Genomic DNA, 14,406 nt, shown 5'->3' on the forward strand with positions numbered 1-14,406 from the left:
CTCACTTTAAAGGGTGCTCTATACTCTGTGTTTGCTTTTTTCTGGCCTTCTTTTCTAGTTGGCAGTCTTGGGGTTCCCAGTAAATATTTCCATTGTTTGCTAAGGGAAACAGACACTGTTTTAACGGCTGAGGTAACAAATATGCATTGTTTCAATGGTTAAAATTGTGCATTGAGGTGGAGGTCAAGTGGAATGCAGGCATATTGGTTCCTGAAGCCTACTATTATAATGCTCAAGAATGCAAAAAAGATAAAAGACATCACCCCATGAACCCCAATTGCGTGATGATTTTATGTTATCACCTGTGCCATAGGCCCTGCCCCTACGCTGATCCGAATGGTACACAAACCTGTCTCTTTTGCCAACATGGCAGTCAGATTGAAGAGCCCTGAGGGTCAGGTGAAGGATGACCAGAGCCCTTTATATACTCGGTTTGCCCATCTGTAGGAGGGGGCAGTTGGGCTAGAGGCAGCATTTACCTCACGTGGTGGCCTGCGCCCCCTTGATGCCTACCTGGGAGCAGAAGGACCACACTGTTGTTCATCTGAGCTCTGACTCAGCCTCATCCACTGCTTCAGGCAGAGGTGGTGCTTGATGGGTTGCCATAATAGGACCAGGAGGCAGCCCACAAGGTCCTGTCCAGCATTCACATCCTAGGATCTGGCAACTCCAAAAAAAAAGAATAAGGTGGTTTCTTTGTAAGGATGGCAGATCAAGGCAGTCATCTTCCTGGAGGGGGAAGAAAAATGTTAAATGCATATAGTGGGTGACAATTCAACCAGGGCCACATCAGGCTGTAACAAGGATTTTGTTCTATGAGGATAAAGCAACTGTTAGTATTTGGTCAAGATTGAAGAGTCTCTTAAAACTTAGTCCTCATACAACCTTGTTAAGAGTTGCTGTACCCATTGTACAGATCCATGGAAGTGCAAGCTCAGAAAAGGGATACAATTTAGCCTAGAGGAAATGGCACAGCCAGAACTAGAACCCGGGACCTGACTCGTCAGACCTGTGCTCTTCCAGCACATTTCAGCCAACGGGGGAAGCAGGCTTGATATTGGGATTCAGGGGGGCTCAGAGGCCTCTTGGTTAATGTGAATGCCCCTGAAAACCCCAGAGGGAAGCATGTTCTTACTCAGAGAGGGTCACGGTGTGGGAGAAGGATGCTGATGAAGGCCGAAGACCACCAGGGCCAGCAGTTGTCTCCACAGTGGCCCCTGGGTCACCTCACATCACTCAGGTCAGTAGCAAGAAAGTTTTACCTAACACCCTCAGTTTGCACATTGGGGATTGACGTCCTGCGGCTGCCTGTGGTGGGAAGGGCACAGCATTCAGAGTCTGGAGATCTCAGTTTGGCTCCTGGCAATACTATTATGCAAGCCTGGGCAAATTACTTTGCTCCTTGAACCTTGGTCTTGTCATCTGTAAAATGGAACTAATTATACCACTTCATAGGGTTATTATAGGGTTTAAATAAAAAGAGCAATAATCTTGCTGAATGCTTAGTAGGTGCCAGGCACTGTTCACCTGTATTAAACTCACTGAATCTTCACAGCAAATCTCAAAGAGGAGATGCTATTACTACCTCCAGTTTAGGAACGAAAAGTAATTTGCCCAATGTTGCATTAGCAAGTAAGGAAGCTGGAATTGGAACATAGATACTCTGGCTGCAGAAGTGTAGGTGTTCAGTAGGGATCTTTTTTTTTTTTTTTAAAGATTTTATTTATTCATAAGAGACACAGAGACAGAGAGAGGCAGCGACACAGGCAGAGGGAGAAGCAGGCTCCGTGCAGGGAGCCCGATGTGGGACTTGATCCCCAGTCTCCAGGATCAGGCCCTGGGCTGAAGGGGGCACTAAACCTCTGACCCACCTGGGCTGCCCCTCAGTAGGGATCTTTGATAAATACATTCTAGGGCTGGTGAATCCTGGACAACAGCTTTTTTTTCCTCTTTTTAAAAATTATTTGAGAGGAGTGCGTGAGCACAAGTTGGGTGGGGAGGGGCCGAGGGAGAGGGAGAAGCAGACTCCCCACTGAGCAGGAAGCCCGATGAGGGGCTTGATCCCAGGACCCTGAGATCATGATCTAAGCCAAAGACGTTTAACCAACTGAGCCACCCAGGCACCCCTGGACAATAGCTTTCAAAGACTATTTAAGGTAGATGGAACATTAGAAGAGCCCTAGGTTACCCTGTTTATTCAATGTGGAACCCAGGGGTCAGAGAGTGAAAAACCTGCCAAAACTCTGGTAAGTCTGGCAGAGGCGAGGTGAGGCCCCAGGCCTCCTGACAGCCATGCCTAATCAGGGGGCCTATGGCTCACAGTCCTGACGTTCTGTTTTAGGAAACACAACTCAGAAAGTGCATTCACTTCCACTATCATTAATTCAGAGTCTCAATGAACTCTTAAGGTACCACCACCCTCCCACACCATGTGTCCATTAACCCTGTCCCAGGACACATGAAATAACACGTGTCTCAAATGGTAATAAAAGAATACGGCACTATGCAGTGCTCAGTGGTAATGGCTACAGAACCCTGCATTCTAGAACACATACACCTAGAAAGATACTAGAATGACTGCCTATGGGGCAGGGGACTGGGAGGGACCCACTGGGTACAGGGGAACACATAAAACCAGGGGACTAGCCAGGACCAATGTTGACTGTGTGCCATAGCCTAGGGAATAGTTAACTCATCCCACTGCACCAAAGGGCCAAAAATCAAACTGAGTAGAACTAAGAAACCTAATGAAATCACTTTGCCCGAAACATGTCAGCTCTGGGCTCAAGGAAGTAAGGTGGGGACACCTCCTGGGCTGCCTCACACAGGCAGAGGCCTGGAAGAGTGTCACAGGGAGAGTCAGTCACACCTACCTCTGAGGCAGAGCGTCCACAACCCCACGGAAGGAGTGAAGAGCAGCACGTTAATGTCAGAGGTCACATGGTCACCTGCCATCTCACCTTCCTCACCAAGGTTTAGCCAGATCCAGATTCACTGTTAGGACGGTTCTGAGGATGTCAGGAAGACGTGGATCTAAGCCAACAATCCCCCGATTGTCTGACGACTGTAGTCTCTGCTGCCATAGGGTCCTGCCAACACACCTACCTGTCTCCTGTGCCAACGGAGTGTGCCTGTTGAGGATCAGGCGAAGGAAGAGGCAGGTTTCACCGCTCAGCTTGCCCATGACAGTTGGATGTAGACCTCCCTTAAGAGCCCACCTGGCTCCCTCTCTGCCTGTGGCTCTGCCTCTCTCTGTCTCTCATGAATGAATGAATGAACGAATGAATGAATGAATGAATGAATAAATAAATAAATAAATAAATAAATAAATAAATAAATAAATAAATAAATAAATAAATTTTTAAAGGGACGCCTATGGCTCAGGGTGTGATCCTGGGATCCAGGAATCGAGTCCCACATCGGGCTCCCTACGTGGGGCCTGCTTCTCCCTCTGCCCGTGTATCTGCTTCTCTCTGTCTCTCATGAATAAATAAATAGAATCTTTAAAAAAGAAAAAAAATAGAGCCCACCTGGCTGCGGGCACCTATAGGGGAGCCGGGTGCTCACTCCCCACCCCAGCCTCCGCGCGGAGCCTGCGGTTCCGGGATCAGGCCGCCAGGTGGCAGCATGGGGGAAGAAAGCGGGGTCCCGACTCCCCGCTGAGGACGCCCGGGTTTGCCCGCGGACCCAAGGAGGGTCCACCGAGGTCCTTCAAGAGTGGCTCATTGTCACACATGAACTGACTTTCTAGAAAGTAAGTCACTAACCACCGCCGAGGGGGGTGACTGCGCGCGCGTGTCTATGTGTGAAGGTCTGGATGCGGATGTGTGTTGTGCGTGCGGGGGTGACGGGAGACTTGGTGTACGTGAGCGTAGGTGCGGGAAGGGGGAAGCAGCAGCTCAGGTGTCGCCAGCCAGGCGGGGAGGAAGCCATAAAACCTGGGCGATGTCCTGCTTATCGGAGAGCCCTTCTCCTGGATCGAGAAGGGGAGAGTGCAAAGTTCACAGAGATAGTAGCAACTGGAAGGCGTGGAGCAGGACGGTGGTGTTGCCGGGGGGCGGGGGGGAGGTGGCTCCCCAGCGGGGCCGGGCGGCTGCCGCGGCCGGGGACCCATGGATGGACTCTGGGCCCAGCAGGATCACGTTCCAGCCAGCCCAGCTTTTTCTTTTTTCTTTTCTTTTTTTTTTTTTTTTTAATTCATGAGAGACCCAGAGAGAGGCAGAGACACAGGCAGAGGGAGAAGCAGGCTCCGCGCAGGGAGCCCGACGCGGGACTCGATCCCAGGACCGCGGGATCACACCCCGGGCGGAAGGCGGCGCTAAGCCGCGGCAGCTCTTTTCCAGTGGTGCAGGCACATCTCGGACCTCAGTTTCTCTACCTGTAAAATGGCAGAGACAGTCTGTCCTGCCTTCCTGGCCGGTGTGAGGATTAAGCGAGCCGTGGGTGTGATGCACGTAGAAGGCCCCCGTACGCGATGAGCGTGTCTTTGGTTGTGGAGGAAACACCAGAGCATGCTCGTCGAGAAGGCCCTTGCAGGGCCCGGTCCCTACCTGCCCCTCGGGAGGTCGGGCCCCTGTCCTCCGCCCATCCCAGCCCCCCAGAGACGACCTTTCTCATGGTGGAATGGGCCCTGTTAGAAAGTGGTTGCAGGTGCCTGTCTCTGGGGAAGGGGAGCTTTCAGGGGACAAGCCTGCCTGGAGGCGACTGTTAGGCCAACCCCTTCCAGATCAAACTTCAGCTCTGACACTGCCCCCTCCAGGCAGCTTAGAGTACTGACTCACGCTTAGTCTTGTTCAAGTTGGCCCTTGTTTTCTCTCCTCTTTATTAAGGACTGGGTGGGGAGCATCTGGTGTCATCAGGGATTACTTTGAAACTACCGCCTCACTTTGGGAAACTGGCTTGAGTCAACTGGTCACCATGGAATTTCTTTTTTTAGTGCGTAAACAGCCAACTTAGAAGCAGCTGTTACCCCATCCAGGGCGGAAAGCAGCCTGTTGGTGTGGAGCTGCCTGGCTCATATTTCTTGGGCAAACAGATGCCATGTCTCTCAACTCACCAGTTAGGAAGCCCAGAAACTGTGGTTTGGAGACCACATGTCTAGTTATGTCTAGTTATTCAGGTGGCTTCACCCGGGAAGCCCTCTCTGAATGTCAAAGCTACAAGATAAAGGACATGTATAGCAGCTGGGTGCTTCCCTTCCTAGGGGCCACCCCAGGAGGCAGTGAGTGCTAAGTGCCAAGTCAGTGAGGAAACTTTGTTTTGGAGCCAAAGCATAAAAAGCCCCCAACCGCAAACCACTGAGCTTTTGGTGAGTGCTTATTTTGTGCAGGTTCTGAGCCCAGGGAGGGCCTCTGAGGGGAGAGGAACCAGGAGCTGGAAATTCAAAGTAGTAGGAAGAATTACACTGGATGGGTAAGGCCCTTCAAGAGGTGGGAACAGCATGAACAAAGGCATGGAAATAGGAATGTGTATATATATACATACATATATATACACACATGTGTAATGAAGAGTTTGCTGGAACAAAGTTTACAACAATAAAGATTTATTTACTTATTTTAGAGAAGGGGGAGGGGCAGAGGACAAAGAAGAGACTCCTCAAGCAGACTCCCTACTGAGCAAGGAGGTAGGGGCTCAATCCCAGGAGCCTGAGATCATGACCTGAGCCTAAACCAGGAGCTGGATGCTTAACTGACAGAGCCACCCAGGCGCCCCAGCAAGAAATAAACCCAACACACATTAACTGGGTGTCTTCAGTGTGCTCACAACTATTCAAATCACCAGGATGAAGTCGGTGAACAAAAGTCCCTCCTCTGTGGACTAGTATAACAGATATACATAATAAATATTATTTGTTATAATAATAAATGCAAAAGATAAATATAAATAACAATGTAAATAATGATGGCTCACATTTATTGAGAGTTTACTACATGCCCTTACTGTTCTGTTTTTAAAAAGATTTTATTTATTCATGAGAGACACACAGAGAAAGAGAGGCAGAGACATAGGCAGAGGGAGAAGCAGGCTCCCTGGGGGGAGCCCAATGTGGGACTCGATCCCGGGATCCGGGGATCATGACTTGAGCCAAAGGCAGATGCTCAACCACTGAGCCACCCAGGTGCCCTGCCCTGTGCTGTTTTGAGTACCTTATATTTATTTATTCATTTTTAAAATTTTTATTTATTTGAGAGAGAGACAGAGAGCATGAGCAGGGGGAGAAGAAGGTTCCCCACTAAGCAAGGAGCCTCATATGGGGCTTGATCCCAAGACCCCCAGGATCATAAGGCAGATTCTCAAACTGACTGAGCCAGTGAAGCATGCCTTATTTACTCATTTAATCCTCAAAACACCCACATAAAGGAAGCCTGGGTCTTGTCTCTAGTCCATGGATGAGGAAGCTTAGGCACAGAGCTGTAAGGGCGGAATTCAAACCCAGAGCTGGGGCTCTGACTGTCACACAGCACTACTCTGGTAGTCTCAGTAAGAAGGGGTGAAAGGTCAGGTTGCCAAGTAATGTGGACTGGTCTGGAGGGTGGCAAAGGCCAGGCAGGGGAGTGGGGATCCAATGCTTTCAGAAGATTAATCTGGGGGTGTGTGTGGAGTCAACTGGGGTTCAGAAAGCAGCACAACCTCCTGGCCTTACTGAAGAGTGGGGGAGGAGTGAAGAGAGGAATCAGATAGGGCTTGAAACATTCTTCAGGCCTCACCTTGCCTGGAATTAATGAACTTGGCAGATCCCTCCCCATCCCAGGACTGACTGACAGTTTACTGTGGATTATTTTTATTAGTATTAATTGCAATTCATGAGGGAGGAGAGGTCCATTGTGGTGGGTGGAGCCCTGAGCACACATGGAGGAGCTCCAAAGGTCTCCCAGGCTGGGCCTGAAGACTGGATGATTTGCAGCATCCAGACTCCTTCCCAGCAAATTCCCATCAGCCAATCCCCAAGCTCAGTGTTCAGGTGAGGGGCGGACCGGCTCCCACTCCCCGCATCTGTGCTGCCCTCCCAGCCCTGCCCTGCAGGACCCCTCTAGTTTCTTCATCAGAAGTCCGAACACCAGCCCCATACTGGTGGGCAGCCTGTTGGTCCTGTGCATGCTGGGACCCCCGCTTCCGTCGGGGGTGCCCTCCTGCTCTTGTCTTGCTTCCTGCCCACTGCCCTGCCCACTCCGGACTCGGAAAGCACAAGCCAGCTCCCTGTTTCAACCTCTTCCAGTTTTTTGTTGTTGTTATTGTTGTTGTTGTTGTTGTTGTTTTTAGATTTTATTTATTTATTCATGAGAGACACACAGAGAGAGGCAGAGACACAGGCAGAGGGAGAAGCAGGCTCCTCGCAGGGAGCCCGATGTGGGACTCGATCCCGGGACCCCAGGATCATGCCCTGAGCCGAAGGCCTATCCTCCACCGCTGAGCCCCCCAGCCACCCCCAATCTCTTCGAGTTTTCATCCATGTTTCCTAGGCAAGATCCCACTGTGGCTTCAGTGAAGGCAGCCAGCTTGAGTTTCTGGCTGCCAGCGCCCCTGCCCACAGCTGCCAGGGCGCCCTGTTGGCCAGGGGGCGGCGCCAACCTTCCCCTTGCTGTCTTCAGCCCCAGGGAAAGGCCCTTCTCCTGAAACCCCAGAGGGGCTTGGACTCTCAGGCACTGGCCACCTGCACAGCGGGGTCCCTGTCCTCTCACGGTAGTGTCCCTCTTGCCCCTACCTTCTCCCTCCCTAACTTTCCTCACACCCTCAGCACCCTCAAAGCCAAGCCCACAAGGCCCACATGCCCTGGAGGGCGGTAGGGGCCAGGCCTCAGGTCTCCCCTGCCCTGGCAGCCTTGTTAGGAACGCACCTTAGGATCGCCCTTTAAGAACGCCCTGGGCCTGGCAGGGCCCTTGAGGGCTGGGGATTCCCGCCCGGGAATTTCTCCAATATCCTACCAGCTGTTTCTGCTCTTTCAGTGGTTTTATTATTTTCCTTTCTGTTCCAACCTCTCCTTTCGCTTTCAGTACGGCAGGTCAGGCCAAATGGTGGTGGAGGGTGGGGACCTGGCATCTGCGGAGGCCGGAGCTGTGGCCGGGCCAGCTGTGCCAAGGGAGGGGATGGGATGAAGAAGGAAACAGGGAAGTGAGAGCAGCAGCCGGGCGGCCTCCTGTCTTCCTGGGGATCTGCACGTCACTGGGCTCTGGGCACACGGCCTCGTCTTCTTCTGGCCCCCAGTGAAAATGCACATCTGCCCTTTGGGACAGTGACACATTAACCCAGTGACACCAATCCGCCAGTCAGATGTGCTCGCTGCTGCCTGGGGAGGAGCATCCAAGGAGAGGGGTGCGCAGGACACATGGTTGTGAAGAGGGTAGGAAGGGCCGGGGACTTGAGCACGTGCCTGGGGATGTGCCTTGGCACCTCTGAGCAGCAAGGAGGTGCCAGGCAGCCAGGGATTCGGGCAATAGCGGTGTACCCCTACCTAGGAGGACTTTTTTTTTTTTCCCCACTGCATGATTAGACTCCAAGAGGGTGGGATCAGGTGACTAGGGTCCCTTGGTGAGCTCATTTCCCTGGTGTGATGTTCGCAGCACATCGCAGTACCTGCCCGTGTCATTGGATCTCCATGGGTCCACCAGGCAACTTCCTGATGGGACAGGCCTCCCGCTTCAGATAAGGATGAAACTCAGCGGCGTGTAACAGAAGATTGAACCAAGTGGCTTAAATAAGAGAAGCTTTCTTTTCCTGTCATGCAATGGAACTGTGGAGGCAGACGATCCTGAGCATTTTAAAAGCAAGACTAAAGGAATAGATAGCCAGGAGCCCATCATCTTCCTGACTCTACTTCTAGGCATTTTCCCAAGCAGGCAGCTCATTCCACTTGGAGCTTGATTGATGCACCCAATGTGGGCTCCTTCCCTCCCTGTCTCACGTCCCCATGGTCCCACAAGTCTCCTAAGCTCCCCTTCCAAGTCCTTGTTTTGGGGTCTGCATCTGCAGGGACTCCAGCCAGAATACTAAATTTTTGAGTGCTTACTGCATGTGAGGCATTCTCTCATTTCCTCCTCAACCCTAAGTGATGGGATTCAATGGTTAAGCCCGATTTTAGGGATGAAGTCATAACTTGCCCAGAGTCACTGACCATTGGAGCCAAGACTCAAAACAGGCTGATCTTTTTTTTTTTTTTTTTTTTTTTTTTTTTTTAGGATTTTATTTATTTACTTGAGAGACAGAAGGAACCAGGGGAGGAGCAGAGGGAGAGGGAGAAGCAGACTCCCTGCTGAGTAAGGAGCCCAATGTGGACTCGATCCCAGGACCCTGAGATCATGACCTGAACTGAAGGCTGGAGCTTAACTGACTGAGCCACCCAGGCACCCCAGGCCAATCATTTTGTGCTTATTTCCTTGGGATGGGTTCCTCAACCAGAATCATGGGTCAGAGAGTGCACATTTTCAGGCTTTTGACCTGTTTTGCCAAACTGCCTCTGACTAAAGTCAAATCCCAGTGCTCCTCTCAACCAGCAGTGTGGGAATCCCTCACTTCTCATGTCCTCACTGCCAAGGGCTCCCGAGTCTTTCCAACCCAGCCCCTGTGAGGGCATTCCTCCCACATTTGAATTTTTTTTTTTAATTCAGAAGGATTAAGTTTTTTAAGAGTGGGAGAGAAAGAGAGGGGCAGGGGGAGGGGCGGAGGGAGAGGGAGAGAGACTCTTAAGCAGGTTCCACGTACATTGGGGCGCCCCATGTGGGGCTCGATCTCACAATCCCAAGACGATGACCTGAGCCAAAATCAAGAGTCTATGGCTTCACTGACTCAGCCACCCAGGTGCCCCTAGAAAGCATTAATATTAACAAGCCTGGGGATCCCTGGGTGGCTCAGCGGTTTAGCGCCTGCCTTTGGCCCAGGGCGCAATCCTGGAGTCCCGGGATCAAGTCCCACATCAGGCTCCTGGCATGGAGCCTGCTTCTCCCTCTTCCTGTGTCTCTACCTCTCTCTCTCTCTCTATGTCTACAACAAATAAATAAATAAATCTTAAAAAAAAAAAAATTAACAAGCCTGTTAGCCTTATGCTAACAGACAGGCAGCATGTGTCTGTGAGTTGAACTGAAAAGGGATGGAGCCAAGTTCCTGACCCGAGAAGAAGAGTTGCTTCCTGCCTGCCCCTCAGCTTTCCTGGGAGGGCAGGTTATGCCCATCTCCCCGCCCTGGAGCTGGTGGGCGGAGGTGTGCGGGTGGGCATACAGGAAGAAGAGGGAAGGATCGAGGAGGGAAGGGCCCCTGGGGAGGGAGTCTTTGATTGCACAGCCTTGGACTCCTCCAGAACATTCCTTTTCTTAACAGAAATACTGGTGAGCGGAGGGTGGCAGTACCCCAGCCCCCATCTCATCCCCTTAGATGTTTGAAGAGCCAACCAGCCACTCCCCAACCTAGGCGTGCCAAATGCCTGAGGGTGGCAGGCAGGCATGCAGGCAGCTGGAGGGAGACACAGGAATCCCTCCCTCCCCAGCGTGTGAACACGGTTCAGATGTCCTCGCTTGGCTCTAGTTTCGGGCTGTGCCTGCCTGACCTCTTTCCAATAAAACTCTCCTACTGGGCTTTATAGTATCCCAAACACGTTCACATCAGGGAACTCCTTTGATCCTTCCACTACCTTAAAATTATCCCCATTTTACAGATGGGGAAGCTGAGGCTCCGATTAAAATGATGGTTCAAAGTAGTACGCTATCGCTCAAGATTTCTGTCGCCTCACCGACTAATGGTCACAAAATAGTAGTGATGACAATGTCCATTCAAAATTATCACACGCAGGTACTGTGTGAGGCTCTTTGTCTTAGGAAGGTTGTCTTCCCGTCTTCACAAAACCCTCTCAGGTGGATAGTCACCTGCCTCTGGCAGAGCTGGGATTTGAACCTGCGATGTCCTACTCCAGAGCCAGGGCTTCTCGAAGTGTGGTCTCCAGACCAGGATCTTGTAAGACATGCGCATTCTCAGGCCCCATCCCAGACCTATGTTCTGAATCCTGGGCCAGAGCCTGGCAGGCTTGGGTTTAACATGCCCTCCAGGTAATTCTGATGCACTCTCATATTTGAGAATTGCCGTCCTAATACATTCTTTTAACTCAGTGCATTTCAACCCTGACTGCACAGTAGAATCACTTGGGAACTTTAATAAATACCAATGCTGTGCCAGACCAGAATCTCTGGGGTGGGGCTCCGGCATGAGTATTATTAGAAGCTCCCCATGTGCACTCCTCATCCTTTGATATGTGCTGGGGTAGGTGGGCCCTGGGAGGCTCCACATTTTACCAGAAGGTTCTAGAGTAGAGTTAACAGGGCAGCCTGTTCCAGAAAATCCTGGAGGGAATGAAGGAAGACTTGGAGTCCAGGAAGGAGAGACTTTGGGGGCTCAGCACCTCCTTCTGATGACTCCATGCAGGCCCAGGAAGCCTGCAGCCCTGCTGGGGCCCAGAGCGCCGCAACTGTTTGTCTTGGCCTTTGCCCAAGCAGGCGGTTCTGTGTGGAGCTGCAGCTCTTTTGTTTGTGTGGTTTAACTGTTGGCCCAGTTTTTCCAGGGCTGATTAGATATCCCTGTGAGCAGTATAACCACTCTGGGGGTCCACAGGATTCCCGAAAAGGGGTCAGAGTGGCAGTTTCCCCTTAGAGCCCAAGCAAAGTGGGGTCTGGGGAACGGTCGTCTCCTGCTTCTAACTATATGACTCTGAGCCTCAGGTTCAAGGATGCAAGAGTTTATCAGTCAGGGTCCATCCAGGAGACAGAAAACACACCAGTGCTTTTCCCAGAGAGAACCTAATATGAAAAATTATTAATTAGGTTCTGAGGGATTGAAAAGACAGAGAGAGAATGCTGGAGGGTCCCAGGGTCCCAAGCACAAGAAGCAGTAGGGTTTCCTTGGGGCCTGAGGAACAAAGAGAAAAGTTTGCAAGTTTTAGAAGCATGGAGGACCTTTTCCAGAGCTGAAAGTCAGATGTCTGGGGAGGAGATGCAAGCTGGGAAACCATGAGGCTGGTTCCACAAGTGTTAGAGAAAAAGCAAAGCTGGAATTGTGCTCATCGCTCCTCTTGGAGTGAACTGCTGTCATCAGGTGGAAAAAGCCTTGCTCAGGTCAGATGTTGGGGCAGCTGGGTTTCTGGTTGCCTAACTTCTCTCTACCTCTGTGGACCCTCCCTCTTCACCTCAGGCTCACTCTCTCATCTCTTAGTTTACTTCTTTCCAGGACCAATCCCAAACGTTGCTGGTTCAAACAATGAACGTTTACTGAACAGCTATTATGGCCCCGGATCTGCGGACTGGATGCCTGAGATGTAGCAATATTTAGTAATAGTAATAGCACCCACATTCACCGGAGTGCTTACCTGCCTGGCCCTGCTCTAAGCATCTTCCTCCCATACAGTAACTCATTTCTAGTGCCCTTGTCTTACAGATGGGGAAACTGAGGCACAGAGCCACTTGGTAACTTGCCTAAGGTGATTATTTAGCTAGTGAGTGGCAGAGCCTGAATATGAATCCAGTCAGTGGGATTCCGCTACCCGCATTCTTCACCAAGTCACCTCATCACCTCAAATCCTAGAGAGCTAGACATGTGAACAGCTGACTGCAGCACAGGTACAGAATGCCACATGGAGGGCCTCCCAGAGGTGGGAACTCATTTCATCCATTCATTCAAATAAACCTGTAGACTGGGGTGTAATGATGAGCAAAAACATTCTACCTGCTGTTGGGAAGCTTTTAGTGAACACACAGATGTTAATCAGATTTTCACACCCCAAAAAGTTAGCTCCCAAACACAGGTTCCCTTTGCTATGAAAACTGTAATCAGAGATTTGTTGCAAATGTGAAAATGAGAGGACCACTTCCCGGAGAATGTGATGATGGGGCTGGGGCAGAAAAGATGAGTGGGAGTTAATCAGATAAAGAACAGAAAGAAGGGCGGTCCAGGCAGAGGGAACAGCATGTGCAAAGCCTCTGAGACGTGGGGGCGGGGAGGAATACAAAGACAATGAGAACTGTAAGTCAGGCCCTTGAACTCTGACCAGCTGACCATGGCCAATGCTCCCAGGCATGGAGCCCACCTGCGGGGACCCCCACCACTCCAGTTTGGGGTCCTATGGCCAACCCTTCCTGCATCACGCTGAAGGCTGGCCATCGCCCAGTTGTGTGGGTACCAGCCTCTGTCCACTTCAAGTAACAGGCTAGCCTCAGGGGCCTCTGGAGGGAGGTCTGAAATAGCACCAAAGCTGGAAGTTGGTCAAGAAACCAACAGGGACAGTCCTGTTGGATAGGGAGGGGGCACATCCCCAGGGAGTCTTTGAAGAGTGAGTGAATGGGGGCACCATCCATATAAATGACCTCTGTAAAAAGAAGCCTGGCAGCTGGAGGCTCGAATGAAAGGTGATGGCTCCCTCCCGAAGCCACCAGAGTCTCCACTGGAGGTCTTGGAGCACTCAGCTCATACCACTTAACTCCTACTCCTTGACTAGGTGGGGAGGCAATGATTAAGCCCATTTTAGAGGGCAGCGTAAGAAAAGGCAAGGCTAGAGAGGAAGGAAAGCTTGAGCTTGGGGCTGCTTCTCAGCCTGACCCTTTTGGGAGGCAGCTGGGCCTTTAAGAATGAGATTCTGAGAAGCCATGCAGAGGTTTCAGGCGAGATCCAGAGGCTCTGGGATGAGCAGGCAAGACTTTAGCTCCCTAATGGGTCAGAAAGGGGGCCAGACAGACTAGAGCAGAGGGAGACACACTTCCTGTCCCCAGGGCCCTCTCTGCCCTGTTTACAGAAAACAAAGTGCCTTTGGCTGACTCTGGACTGGTTTCCCTGAAGCAATTAGAGCAACCACTGTTCCTGGTCCTCCTCCCCCTCCTGTGCCATCTGAGGGAGCGGCTGTCAGCCCAACTGGGGGCCCCATGCTGGCATCTGTTGGGATCTGCAGGCCTGGGGCCCCCACAACCCTCCACCCCCACCCCAGGCAGCACTGAATGTTGCCTAAAGCCGTCCAAGTTTCCATGGGCCCAACCTAATCGAGACTAACTGAAGGCTGTGTCATCCTCATCTCTGGGAATATCTGATGGGAAGGCACATCATTGAATGGGCTCCTCTGGTTCCCAATAGGAAAGCAAGCCCCTCCCTTCCTGACTCCCCTTGCCTGCCTGAGGTAGGTCTTTCAGCAGAACCATCTGACCAGAGGCCCTGAACAAAGACAATTTGAATTCTCTGAGCCTCCCTTCAGGGCAAGGGTGAGGGCATATGCTGGAATCCCTGCTGTGCCTTGTTGGGTTGGGGGGCCCTACGGGATGGCACCACCCATCTGCCCTACAGACTAGGCCCTGAGGCTACTGGAGGACAGGGGAACCACCTGACAGCATGACAAGGGCCAGGGCCTAGGGTCTTGGGCAGAGGCTCATTTGCTAACAGAGGAGCAGC

The sequence above is a fragment of the Vulpes vulpes genome, chromosome 1, assembly GCF_048418805.1.
Source record: "Vulpes vulpes isolate BD-2025 chromosome 1, VulVul3, whole genome shotgun sequence".
Taxonomy (NCBI): Eukaryota; Metazoa; Chordata; class Mammalia; order Carnivora; family Canidae; genus Vulpes; species Vulpes vulpes.